The sequence below is a fragment of the Mirounga leonina genome, unplaced genomic scaffold (genome assembly GCF_011800145.1).
Source record: "Mirounga leonina isolate KUSES-001 unplaced genomic scaffold, KU_Mleo_1.0 Mir_150, whole genome shotgun sequence".
Classification (NCBI taxonomy): domain Eukaryota; kingdom Metazoa; phylum Chordata; class Mammalia; order Carnivora; family Phocidae; genus Mirounga; species Mirounga leonina.
In genome coordinates this window covers 15,887,995-15,900,905 of record NW_023270374.1, presented here as the reverse complement: position 1 = coordinate 15,900,905, position 12,911 = coordinate 15,887,995, and the positions used below count along the sequence as shown (strand labels likewise).

Sequence of the window (12,911 nt, the reverse complement as noted above, 5' to 3'; positions counted from 1 at the left end):
CTTTTTTTGTTTGTTCTTTTTTTCTCTCTTCCCAAATTGTGATTGTAATCTTTTGAAAATCTAAATCAGGACTTGCTTTTCTCTATTTCAAAGGATTCCATGACTCCATATTGCGGGATAAAGTGAAATACAAGGCCTTCCTTGATTTGGCTCCTGCCTAATAGCGCAACCTCATTTCCCACCAGTTTCCTACACACACTCTCTGCTTTAGCCATAAAAATTCCCTGGCAGTTCCCCCAAGATACTATTCTGTTACATGCTTTGTACATGCTGCTTTCTTTTCCTAAAATGCCCTTGTTCCTCCTAATTTGACTGACGAACTCCTGCTCATCCTTCAAAACCCAGATGAGAAATCTCTACCTCTTTGATCCCCTTCCTTGAACCATTCAGTAAGAATTGATAACTTCTTTGTGCCATCACTCACCTACCCTTGCACATACTACACTGCATTTGCATTTTATTTATTGTTTTTATGTCTTCTACTGTATTCTGAGTTTCTTGAGGTCAAAGACCATCTTTTACTTATCTTTCTCTGGGGACTATCAGGATGCCTGAAACTGCCAAACTCACTGTAGATGTAGCATTACAGAGTATTTTAGATAGAAATGTTTCCAACTCGGTCTGGTTCTATTGCTTGTTCCTTTTCTTGATAAGTGAAATGGTGCAAGTACTTGATAATCTTCAAGATCTGTATGGGGATCTGAACCTCAATAGATTCAAAATATTAGGGTAAATCATGTGACAGTTTTCATCTTTTAAATAAAAAATGACCAATATCAACAAAGTAAGTTATTGCAGTTGGCTGGTTTTATCCACTTTACCCAGAAGGCCAGGGACTGGCTTAGAAGCACTTACAAGTGTTTTTCCCAGGTAAGCCAGGTCCAGGTTGGGTACTAGAGTCACCAAGGTAATCACCATTGACCCTTGGTTATGAGCTGGTGGGACATCATTCCCTGGATCTACTAGAGTGTCCTAGAGTTTGGCAGTTTCCTCAGGCAGCATCCCAAGCACCAGAAAGCTACAGGATTACTTAAAAATAAATGCTACATGTCTTCTAATAATTCAGAGAAGGTCATTTTGAAGAGATTAAATATAATCACTGGCTGAGTATCTTGACTACTGTCATATAAGCAGAAACACATTGGAGGAAAAAGTACTGTTTTTATGCTTTATCAAGTGAACTGTGGTTTGATGAACAAGAGGTCATTATTTTTAATTCTCAGGATGATTTTCTTTAGCTATTAATCATCACAACTCACTCATATTTAGAAAACACTGATTTGCGTGGGCTTCTAAGGGTAATTGCTTTTCACCCAGGTTCCTCTGCAAATGAGGTAGAGGTCAAAATCTTGAACAAGGATTGAATACAACCCAGCTCAGCTTTCAACTTTAAGTGATATCTTATCAGGATTTAAACAAAACAAGTTTTCACTTAATAAAATAGATGCCTCTCTTCATAACGTATCAAACAAGAAAGTCACAGTATTAGAAACTGGACCGTGGCCACTTTTATTACCGTTTCCCAGTCCTGTAAGATTCAGTTCTTTGGAGACATGGCTGCTAAAATATTAAAGGCAACAAAATGCAAGCAGGAAAGGTTTGTTTCTACGGTGTATGTGAACAGCAGTGGGAAATGACAGGTGATGGCAAGCGGGAGGAGCAGAAATTCGAGAAAACACAGCCTGAGCATCCCCAAAGCGTCATAGCAAAGGGACCACTTACAAAGAGGCATAAATGCCTTCAGCACCATATGACAACTAACATTATCATGAGGGCCTTAGGGATCAGCCGAATATTAAAGTATGTTCCACGTACATGTTTAAAGAAGTCAAGGAAGGGTGTCAGGCTGTGGGTGAGCATGCACTAGGTCAGAAAAAGTGTTTACTAGTTGCTATTTTTTTTTTTTTTTAAAGATTTTGTTTATTGAGAGAGAGAGTGCACAAACCAGGGGAGGGGCAGAGAGAGAGGGAGAAGCAGACTCCCCACTGATCAGGGAGCCCGATGTGGGTCTTGATCCCTGGACCCTGAGATCATGACCTGAGTGGAAGGCAGATGCTTAACTGACTGAGCCACCCAGGCGCCCCTATTAGTCATTATTTTAAAAGTATATGTTATTTTGCCAATAAATGTAATCAGTGCAACTGCATGTAAGCATTATTTTATTTCTGTATTGCTTTTGAGGTAGGCCTCATTTTTAGAGACTGTAACATAGCAGCTTGCATTGTAGCCCCTGATTATATTCCCATGCCACTTGTAAATCTGCTTTTTATCTAACTCTACTTGATTTATAAGTTACTTAAATGCAAAATGTACTTTGTTTCCTAAAGGATGCTTGTTATTCAGTCTTTAAAGCAGAGATTTTTCTATTGCAGAGGCAAGAAATAGCAGTATTTTTTAAAACACTTGCAACCCAAATGTCTCCAGCTCAGTCTCCTGACTTTCTTTTGAAAACATATTAAAAGGCTGAAGACCTTATGCCCTGGCTACACCGGGCCCTCCCCGGTCTTTCCTAGAATTCCTACCTGCTGACACTTTCTTGGTGATGACTCATATCCTCAGTGCCTTCTTACCTCTCTGTTCCCAGGACTGTTCCCTGCTCTGGTTTGTTTTGCTCTCTGAGTCCTTTGTATATATCATCAAATCCCCAGAACAAGAGTGTTGTATGAAATAGATGTTCACGTAAGATTTGGTGGTAGCAGAGGAGGATTGGAGTACACAACAAGACTCACTTCAAGATTAAACATCAGAGATGGTGCTGAACAAATTTCCTTCGCCAGGCTGACCAGGGAGTGGCTCTCATTGTCTTCTCCTTTCTCCCTCTCTTACACTGAGATGCACGTTCCAGCTTCTCTTCTCTTCTTTTTTTAATCGCCCCCTCAGCGTCCTTTTCCAATTTACCTATGTCTTCTTTTCCACATGTCTCTTCTCCAAATTAAAAAACAAAAAAAAAATTTTTTTTTTCTTTCTCTCAAGCAAAACAGAAAATTTTAGTCCCTTTTCATCCTGAGCATTTTGGAAGCGAGAGTTTGAAGTAAAAAGGGAGCCAGACTTTCCTGAGACCTTCACTTTTGCATAACCTTGCATAATCCTTCTAGATAAGTGGTCACCAGTGGAGCTTTGCCTAATGAAGATGGTCTGTATCTGTGCTGCCCATTAACCACGTGTGGCTGGCCGGTGCTTGAAATGTGCCTGGTGGGCTTGAGGGAACTGGGTTTTTCACTCTAATTTTAACTTAAACTTACCCAGCTGCATGTAGCCAGTGCCTGTCTTACTGGGCAGCACCATTCTCAACAACAAGCTCAAACTACAACCAGATTTCTCAACACACAGAGTTCTCAGTTCACTTGGTGGGAATCTACAGTTTGCTTCAGCCATTTCTTCTTGGTGGCAGCCAGAGCAGAGATTTAAGTATTGTGTAGATGATTCACCTCAGGTCCCCGTCCTTCCCACGTCCCAGATCCCCAGGGGGGGCCACCCCTTTTTCTCACCCATGGGACTTTATTGTAACTGAGGCAAGCTGCCCGGGTAGAGCCCCCTATTCTGGCAAAGCCTTGGTCTTTCTCCTAGCTCCTTCCACCCTCTACCCCCTAACCCCCTCCCCCAACACACACTTGGGTGGAATCTTTAGGTGCTTCCAGCTGTTACCAGGACAAGGGAAACAGTTATTGCCGTCACCAGACCCAGTGGAATATCAAAGTGCAGGATCAGGACCAGCCTAAAGTAGGGCCGAGTGGGACAGGCTGACGTTGCCTCTTTCCAGGGCGGCTCTGAAATCGAGTGGAGGGCCGTGCAGCGAAGCTCCGAAAGGCCCAGACAGCCTACACATCCCAGGCTGTTCATCAGTAAAGTGAAGAATTTTCTAAATATAATTTTCAAAAAAAAAAAAAAAAAACAACTGAAAACACAACCCTCATAGAAAGTATTTTGGCTTCAAGATTTATTTAACCCCTCTGTGAGGACACCGGCAGGATGGTAAAGCTAGTTCTAAGAGCATTGGAGGGAGAGAGTTGGACAGTTGACCTTTGAACTACTGAGGGGGCGGGGCCCTGACCTCCGAGCAGTGAAAAATCCACATATCACTTTTGACCCCTCCAAAACTTGGCCGCTAATAGCCCACTGTTGACCAGAAGCCTTACTGATAACCAAAACAGTTGAGTAACACATATTTTGTATGTTATATATATTATCTACTGTATTCTTATAACCCAGTAAGCTACAGAAAAGAAAATCTTATTAGGAAAAGCCTAAGGAAAATCCATCTACAGTACTGTACTGCATTTATAAAAACAAAAAACAAAAAACAAAACCCTCCACATCTAAGTGGACCCATGCTGTTTAAGGGTCAAATATGTATAGTCAGGAGAGGAAAGCTGATGCAAGTTTTTGACAAAATTCACTACAAAGCTGGTTGCTGTCCTGTAGGGCTATAAAACTGTAACTCCTGGTTGTCTTTTCTACCAGCCACGAATCACATGCATCTCTGTGGACACAAAACATTTGCAATGGTTCTAGCTAACTGCAAAGAATCTGGGCCCTAAAAAATAGTAACTAGTTAGTCTACCAAAAGTACATTCTTCTGTAGAAATAAATCCTCCTTGGGTAGGCCTCTTGGACACTGTTCTCTTAGAATGTATTGCCTTTTTTTTTTTTTTTTAAATCTTCCCAAGTTTTGGATCATTTAAACTGACTTGTACCGGCAGGGTCCACATATTAGGCTCAAAGAGTAGAGAGGAGAATTTTGCCTTTTACTTGTATTTGCAGGGAAGGATGCTTACAGAGTCACCCTGATGGTAATAATAATCATAATATTTATTAGTCTTTCAACTTTTTTTTTTAAGATTTTATTTGGGGTGGAGAATGCTCACTTGTGAGAGAGCAAGCACATATGGTGGGGAGGGGCAGAAGGGGAGGGAGAAGCAGACTCCCCGCTGAGCAGGGATTCCCGATGTGTAGCTCAATCCCAGGACCCCGAGATCATGACCTGAGCCAAAGGCAGAGGCTTAACTCATTGAGCCACCCAGGTGCCCCTAGTCTTTCAACTTATCTAAAAGGTGGACAAAACATTTAATGTAGTGACAAAACCGAATGAAAAATTAATTTTACCCATGCACAGTAGGAGTGCTGGGGGAGGTGTTGGAAAGTAGAAATGGTTGGAGAATTAGAGGGAAGACCAGAAGGTTAGTATTCTCAGTGGGAGGTATTGCTGATGGTTAGTTGATGGTATGTGGAATAGAGGCTCATACATCTATTATTTAAAGCCCAAAATTGCCAATCACCAAGCCAAAAATAACATAATTTCAAATTTGGACTGGAGGAGTGGAGAAAAAGTAGGGAAATGAGTTCAACGGAGTTTAATTTTGGAATTTTTATCCTAGGAACCTATTACTACATGTGCCTGGGGGATATTAGTTCAGGAATTGCTTGTCTTGCCACAAATCTCACTTTCTTCAAACTCCAGTCCCCACTAGAATTGGACATTTAAAGCAAAACCAAAAATGTGTTGAGATCACTTCGTTATCCAACAAATTAAGTCCAGATGTCTCATCTTGAAACTCAGCATGTGGCCTAGATGCCCTGCCACCCTCACGCCTCTGCTTCCCCCCAGTGTCAGGTTGTGATGAGGAAGGTGGTGGGTCGGTCGTATTCCTTGTGGTATGAGAGGCTGGAAGGGGTGTCGGGTGCGAGGGGCTGACCAGGGATGCTAAGGGAGCAGGCCCCCTTCGGGCTGAGTCTTGATGGAATGGTCAACCAGCTGATCAAAACATAGCTGAGATGGGGGAGGAGCCCACTTGCTCAAGGGCATGGGTGTGGACCTGGGGTGGGGTGGGTGGGGGGCGAGGCTTGTCCAGCTAGAGCAGAGGGGAGGGTGTTAGAGGGAAAGAGTTGAAGTTAAACATGGACAGTGTCCACACCATGGAGGGAAGTAAGGAGACAGGCTGGGTATAGGAATGAATCAGAGGATTTTCTAACCCAGTGGGTGGAGAAGGTGAAGGAAAATAAGGACTGTAAGGTGAGGTGGGGGTTTCTGGCACTGGAAGCTAGGGTGGGCTCTGGCGCAGGCATAGAGAGCACCAGAGAAGGGCTACATTTATGGATGCACTTAGGTGGTTTCTCTTCCTGAAATCAGAACGGCATTTATCATCATATCTTCCGTAGTACCTAAGAAACATTCTGCTTATAATAGAAATCGCCTAAGTTTTAGTTAAAAATAAACTAAGCAGAAAGGGAATTGAGAAGCATAACTATCCAAGAGGATGAACAAATGGATGCACACTCAAGTATGAGAATAAAGGGTGTAGAACCAGGACGAGGAGCTTGGATTTCTTTCTGGTTGTTATGGGAAGTGGAGACTGACGTGCTCTGATAGACATTGTGGAGACAGTTACTTTTGGTAGCTATGTGGAAAATTGTCTGGGAGGAGGGGACGGGCAAAGTGCAGGTAGGAGATCTGAGTGCATGGTTGGAGAACACCAGGAATTTAAGGAAGGTGAACTAGAGTCTTACTCTTTCCTCCTACTGGCTATATCTCCATAGACAATTTTCTTACCATCCCTGTGCCTCAGTAGAGATGATAAGGTGCGTGGGTCTAAGGATTTTGCAGTTCTATATCTGCCTGCCTTCAAGTACCCTTCTTGTCATCTCAGCCATGTGATTTCTTCCTCACAGGATAAGAAAGTTATGGCCAGGTTCCTGGGCACTTACTCAGTTGGTCTGAACATGGAAACAACCCAAAACTGCACCACCTAGCATCAGCCAGGTTTTTGCAAAAACACCCAGGCCTGTTCCTTCCTCTAGATCAGATTTAATTTTTTTTTTTTTTAATTTATTCTTTTTAAGTTGGTTCCACACCCAACATGGGGCTTGAACTCACGACCCTGAGAACCAGAGTCGCATGCTCTACCAACTGAGCCAGCCAGGTGCCCCTAGACCAGATTTTAAAACAACAGTTCTGATAATATTACCTGTGCTTTCAAATTCCCAAAGCTTAGAGCTCATTGGCTTGCAAGCCTGAAGCATTTGAGGAAAAGTCTGTATGGTTTGGAAAATCCCAGAAAGTAAGTGGATGTGAAGGCAAAAGACTCTGGTTTGAGCCTTGACCCAGATATTTGCAAGTTACGACCTTGAGCAAGTCCTTTCACCTGTCTGAGTGAGCATCTGTCTTGCCTCAAGTGTGTTAGGATATTGGTGCCAGAGTTTCCTAGTAGGAGTCTATGAGTCACCCGTGTGTGTGGATGGGATGTGTCTTCAGAGCAAAGGCTCTACCATGGTTGAGACCATGTCTGTTTTGTTGTGTCCCAGTGCTTGTCTAGAGTACAATGTTCAGCCAGTAACTCAAAAGATAGCAGTGCAAACTCTTGGCATAAATAATCAGACTTCTAGTGTTTCTGCCAATAAATGGCTTGAACCTCTCCCCTCTTTGATTTTCTACCTTAACTAAGAGTGAGGGATTAACAGAAGCCCAGGATAATCCCAGGTTTTCACTGCATAGATCCCTGGTGCACATTTGCTCTTTTACTTGTGGGTAAGATTAGAAGAGCAATTTCAAATCACAGGGTTTGCGGACCCGCCCTCTGTCACTATCTGCCTCTGAGTGTGTAAGCTGCAGGAAGGAACCTCTGCCCTTGGTAAAAAGGAAGTGTGCCTTGATGAGAGCAATGAAAACATGTGTGTTAAATGAGAGGTTTTTTTTTTTTTCCAGAGTGCTAAGTACAGACCTATCCAAGGATTTGGAAATGAAGAAGTCTAAAAGTATTAGAATTATAAGAGACAGTTGGCCCAAGAAGAAATAACCAGAGGTCAGGCTTGACTGACCACTAGGTAAAGTTACAGCAAGGAGAACAAGTGTGAGCCTGATTTGAAGTCCCACTAGGAGATATGACGTCAAATCTGGAAGGAGCTTTGAAGCCCGAAGGGGAAGAAAGGCATGAGTTAGGAAAATGAAGAGACAAGGGTATAAAAGGATCAGTGATTGGTCAATAATTGTATCAACTTTTGCTGTGTTGTTACACATACCACAGCATGCTAAAGCTTAAAGACATAGCAGGGCCAAGCTTTCCTCTGCCCTCTTAGGTTCAGTGGCTGGGGCTAGCAAATTAAGCTGACAAAAGCCAGATGGACAGGAGAAAAGGCATACAAATTTTATTGATGTTACTATTTGTGCAGGTATAGGGGCTTCACAGGAAAGTGAAAACCCAAAGAAATGGGTAGACTCAGAAGCTTATATACCATCTTAACAAAAGATGATAAATTTTGGAGAAGCGACCAGATAAAGGGAAAGGGGATTTGGGCTTCTAGGGGCAATAAATTGTGGGAAGGTAGATATATATATAGGGAAACTAATGGAAGATAGAGGTTATTTTAATAAGGTTTGTGCAGACTCATCTTTGTGCCGGTTTTCTGTCTTCATGCTCATAAAACTCCCTGGAGAGGGAATTTATGGCCGCCTTCATTTCTCAAAAGTCTCTGCTTTTAATCAGATAAGGGGAGCTTCGAGGAGGCCTCTCTCTGCATCTGTAGATTCTCAGTTATTTTCAGTTCACCATAATCCATATGCCCAAGTGGCATATTTGGGAGTGATGTATTCCAATCCCAAAGTTTAAGATAGCAACCGTTTATATAGTCTATGATTCTGTGGGTCAGCCATCCGGGTGGGGCTCAGCTGGGCTCACTCAGGTGTCTGCTGGGCTGACTTTGGGCTGGCTGATTTCAGGTGGCCTTAGCGAGGCCTTCTCCAGTCCACCTGATCTGTCATCCTGCCAGCAGGTGAGGCTTGCTGTCTCTTGAGGTCAGCTGTGTTTCTGCTGCATTCTTTAGACCAAAGCAAGTCACAAGACCAATCCAGACTCAAGGAGTGGGGACATACACTCCACCTCTTGATGGGAGAAGCTATAAGTCACATTGTAAGGGGTGTGGATGCAGGGAGGCATGAAGGATTGGGCTGTCTTTGTGATCAACCACAGTTCTCTTAGGTGCTCTTTATGTAGTCGGTCCTCCCATGGTGAAAGGCTAAGGACAGCAGTCAACATACTTTTCCTGTAAGGGACTAGATACTTTATCAGGCTATATAAGCCATACGGTCTCTGTTACAAATACTCAACTCTGTGGCATAGAAGCAGTCACAGAACATAGACAATCCATAATTGAATGAATGGGCTATGTTCCAATGAAATTTTATTTTTAAAAATGGGGGGCATGCTGGATTTGACCCACAAGCTGTAGTTTGCTGACACCTTGCTCAGAAGACAAATAATGTTAAGCAGAGATGAATAACACATTAGTTTGGGTGGTAAGGATACTTTCAGGTTCAAGTAGTTACTTGGAGCTCATCATTTGCCCTTACAAATGTCTTATTTTATGTTTAGGTTAGTCATTCTCCACTTTTTTTCCTTTTTCTCTGTCAACCACTTTGGTCTTTCTTCTCTATAAGATGCTCCAGTTTGATTTGTTTTTGCTTATTACAGTTTTCATTTTTATGTTTTTCCTCTCCATGAAGTTTCCTTGGGTTTGCTTTTCTTCATTTCTTCACAAGGGTAGAAGATAACTATTCCCCTGAGGAACAGAAGCAGCTCACCCATGAAATAGCATCTGAGTCAGTGACTTGAGATGCATGCTATTCAAGGGTGCAGGAAGGTCTGCTTATTCCTGGAAGACGTGAGACGCATCCACTAGGAAACTAGAGAAGGAAATCTGGGGTGGCATAGATTTACAAGGAGGATGTGGAAACAGAACAAAACGATATATGAGGAAAGTGTATAAATAATGAGCCAATAAAATTAAAAAATGGGCTGAGAAGCCACTTAGGTGCTAGTTCTTTGTTGCTTCTATTCAAGCTGAAGTGTAAATAGGAAAATGCTCAGTATTAGTTCCTTCTAGCTGTGTCTGTGACTGTGGGTGAGCACGTGAACAGTGGTCAAGGCATGCATTTCATTCGGGTGGATGAGTGCAGCCTTACGGATCTCCAGGCTGATGGTGAAGAGGCCCAAAGAATGCATTCCCTTGGTGCATTCTCTTTGGGAGTGCACTCTGTTAATGCGTGTGGTCTAGTCATTGAATTAATAGAGTTCATTCAAGGGTGAACAAATGAACAGTCAAGTGAAATATACAGCATGTGATAAAGTGAATCATCTTCAAGTCCCTTCTTGAGTAATACAATTACGTTTCTTGACTAGCTGCATTAGCAGCACCTGGAACACTTGTTAGAAATGCAAACTCTCAGGTCCACCCCAGACCTGCTGAATGAGAAACTCTGGGGGCGAGCTCCGGCAATCCCTGTTTTAAGAGCCTCCGGGGTGGTTCTGATGATGCAGCTTAAGTTGGAGAATGACAAGGCACAGAGCAAGTCAGAGAGTTTTGGATTTCCTTAGAGGGGAAAAAAAATTAAATGCATTTCAAGTTCTTTACAGCTGATCTCCCCCAAACAAGCAAGGCAGATAAAGGGGAGGGGACTGTTCAGTAAAAGAAACTTTCCTTTTTCCAGAGGAGTTGAACGTATTAGATTTTATTTCACTCTTCAGCGCGCTAAGCCCTTGACATCAGTCATCTTCTTTTAAACCCTCAGATGGTGTTAGAGATTAAATGAGATTATTTTCCACATTATACAGAGGAAAGAGAAGCCTAAATCAATTAAGGAATTGCCTACTATTCAACATGTAGTGATCGATGGAGCCTGTCTCCAGAACTGATGTATTGACAAAGAGAACACACATGAATCACAGCTACCTGTATTATGGGACTTGGGACCTTGAAATGGCTGCCATTTGCAAATGATGAGATTCAAAATATGGCACCTTGATATGTTGAATATTTTAAGTGGAAGGACTTTGAAGATCATTCTGAATCATTCCTCCTCCTCCCCCACTCCCAAAAGCAGGTTATAAAACACCCACATGTGAGAGGTACCCTACCTATACCTACAAGAAAGAAGCATCCGTATCTCCAATGACAAATGTACTCCAAGGAGAATTTGAACAAACAGGCCTTCCTAAGACACACCCCCCTAATTTACTACACTTAACCTCATACTCCTTGACCTATCCTATTTCTAAATGACTGTCCACGCTTCATCAAACCTAACACAAAAATACTCAGGTTTAGCCATTTTTTCTGGTGTTCATTTTCTTATGCAGACTCCCATGTCGCATGTTAAAAAACAAAATTCATCCAAGTAAATGTGACGATCAAATTGGCTTTATTAAATAATTCACGAATTGGGTAGCATCCCAGCAATCCATCGAGCAAATAGAAAGGAGCTCTGTTGAGCTGCAAGAAGGGAAAGGTTTTTAAAAGCAGAGAGGAAGTGGAAAAAAGGGGAATTATTAGCAAAGAATGCATTGTTTTAGGCAAAGTTGCCTTCCTAAGGGGAACGGAAGGGGCCTATCAGTGGGCTACCTCCTAGTGCTGACCCTGAAACTTCATGTTGGCTGGTTACAGGCCACCTTACTTTTGGGGTTGAAACTGCAGTTAGGTTAGGTATTAAGTCTTGGTTTGCTGACAGGGACCTTACCATAAGTGACTTCATTTGGGGCCTGTGGTTCTTTTTATTATACATATAACTTACAGTAAATAAATTTGCATGCTTTTCTGTTGCTGATCTGTCTTTGTCAGTTTAACTTTCAGACCTAGTCAGGGACTTTGAGAGGATTAAGGAAAACTCTTTTTAAGATTTTATTTATTTATTAGAGAGAGAGAGCATGAGCAGGTGGAGGGGCAGAGGGAGAAGCAGACTCCCCATTGAGTGAGGAGCCTGATGTGGGACTCGATCCCAGCACCCTGGGATCATGACCTGAGCCAAAGGTGCCCCAAAATGTTGCCCCAAAATGTTTTCTTCCCCTACAGTTCTTTGAAGATATGTATGATGTTTAAAAAATATTTATGTATACACACATACACATAGTAATGGAAGCTACTTAACTTTATTAGTAACCTATTTGCTTTATTTCAGACCATAAATACTATATTACTATATCCAGGAGTTCTTACTTTGATTCTTTTAAGGAAATGAGGATGGAAAGAATTGTATTTATTTATTTATTTATTGCAATTTTTTTTTTTTTTACTTGAGAGAGAGTGAGCGAGAAAGAGAGAGGGAGAAGCAGATTCCCCACTGAGCAGGGAGCCTGTCACGGGGCTCAATCCCAGGACCCTGGGATCATGACCTGAGCTGAAGGCAGACACTTCACCCACTGAGCCACCCAGGTGCCCCAAGAATTTATTTTTCATATATTTGCCCTTCACAGCAAATAACTGCCCCTCAGAACACTAATACCTCTACCTAATAATCAATGAAGATCGGTCTTTAAGGATAGAAAAGTATTAACCAGGACTTTTTTAGTCTCCAATTTTTTGTGTGGGTGGGAGGAAACTAGGTAAAATGTACTGTATGGAAGGAACATAATATTTTCTTTCAATCAATGAAAGTAGACATAAAATATCCTCAGTGGGGAAGCCCGTCTTTTAATACTTAATATTGATAGATTCATAAACACATGTTTTTAAACTCCTTACTCTTGAAGACATAAATAGCAAGCAGTTGGCTCTGAAATGGTACCTTGCCAGAAACACGTGATGGGTGTGTTGGCTGAGCCAGTATGGTTTCCCAGGTCTCGAGGCCGCCATGATCTTTCTGCTCAGGAGTTCCCCTGTGGGCAGTTTTGCTGGCACCCCTACTGCTCTCCTGCTGTGGTTTCTCTTCTCCCAGGTACCTAAAAAGGCAGATGTTCCTAACTGGTGAAATGCAAAAAGGAGCCTAGTGTTTGGATCCTCACCAAAGTCAAGCTGCCAGGATATTGTTTGCAGACGAAGAAAGGGTTTGTACTAGGTGGTATTTAGGGTAAAAACCTCGGCCAGAGAGCTCTTTCTTGAAGAGTTTGAAATACACATAGTTGGTTAAGGACATGGGTTGGGAGTTAAAC

At 42.3% G+C, this 12,911-nt stretch overlaps 1 protein-coding gene and 1 non-coding gene across 9 annotated transcripts in view; one reads left to right on the top strand and one right to left on the bottom strand.

Annotated features, from left to right (window-relative positions):
• PLCB4 (phospholipase C beta 4) overlaps positions 1-12,911 on the top strand; it is a 410,588-nt gene that overhangs the window by 249,698 nt on the left and 147,979 nt on the right. The window lies entirely within an intron of this gene.
• TRNAQ-CUG lies at positions 6,847-6,919 on the bottom strand. The gene has a single exon. It is a non-coding gene; the product is annotated as a tRNA-Gln (tRNA).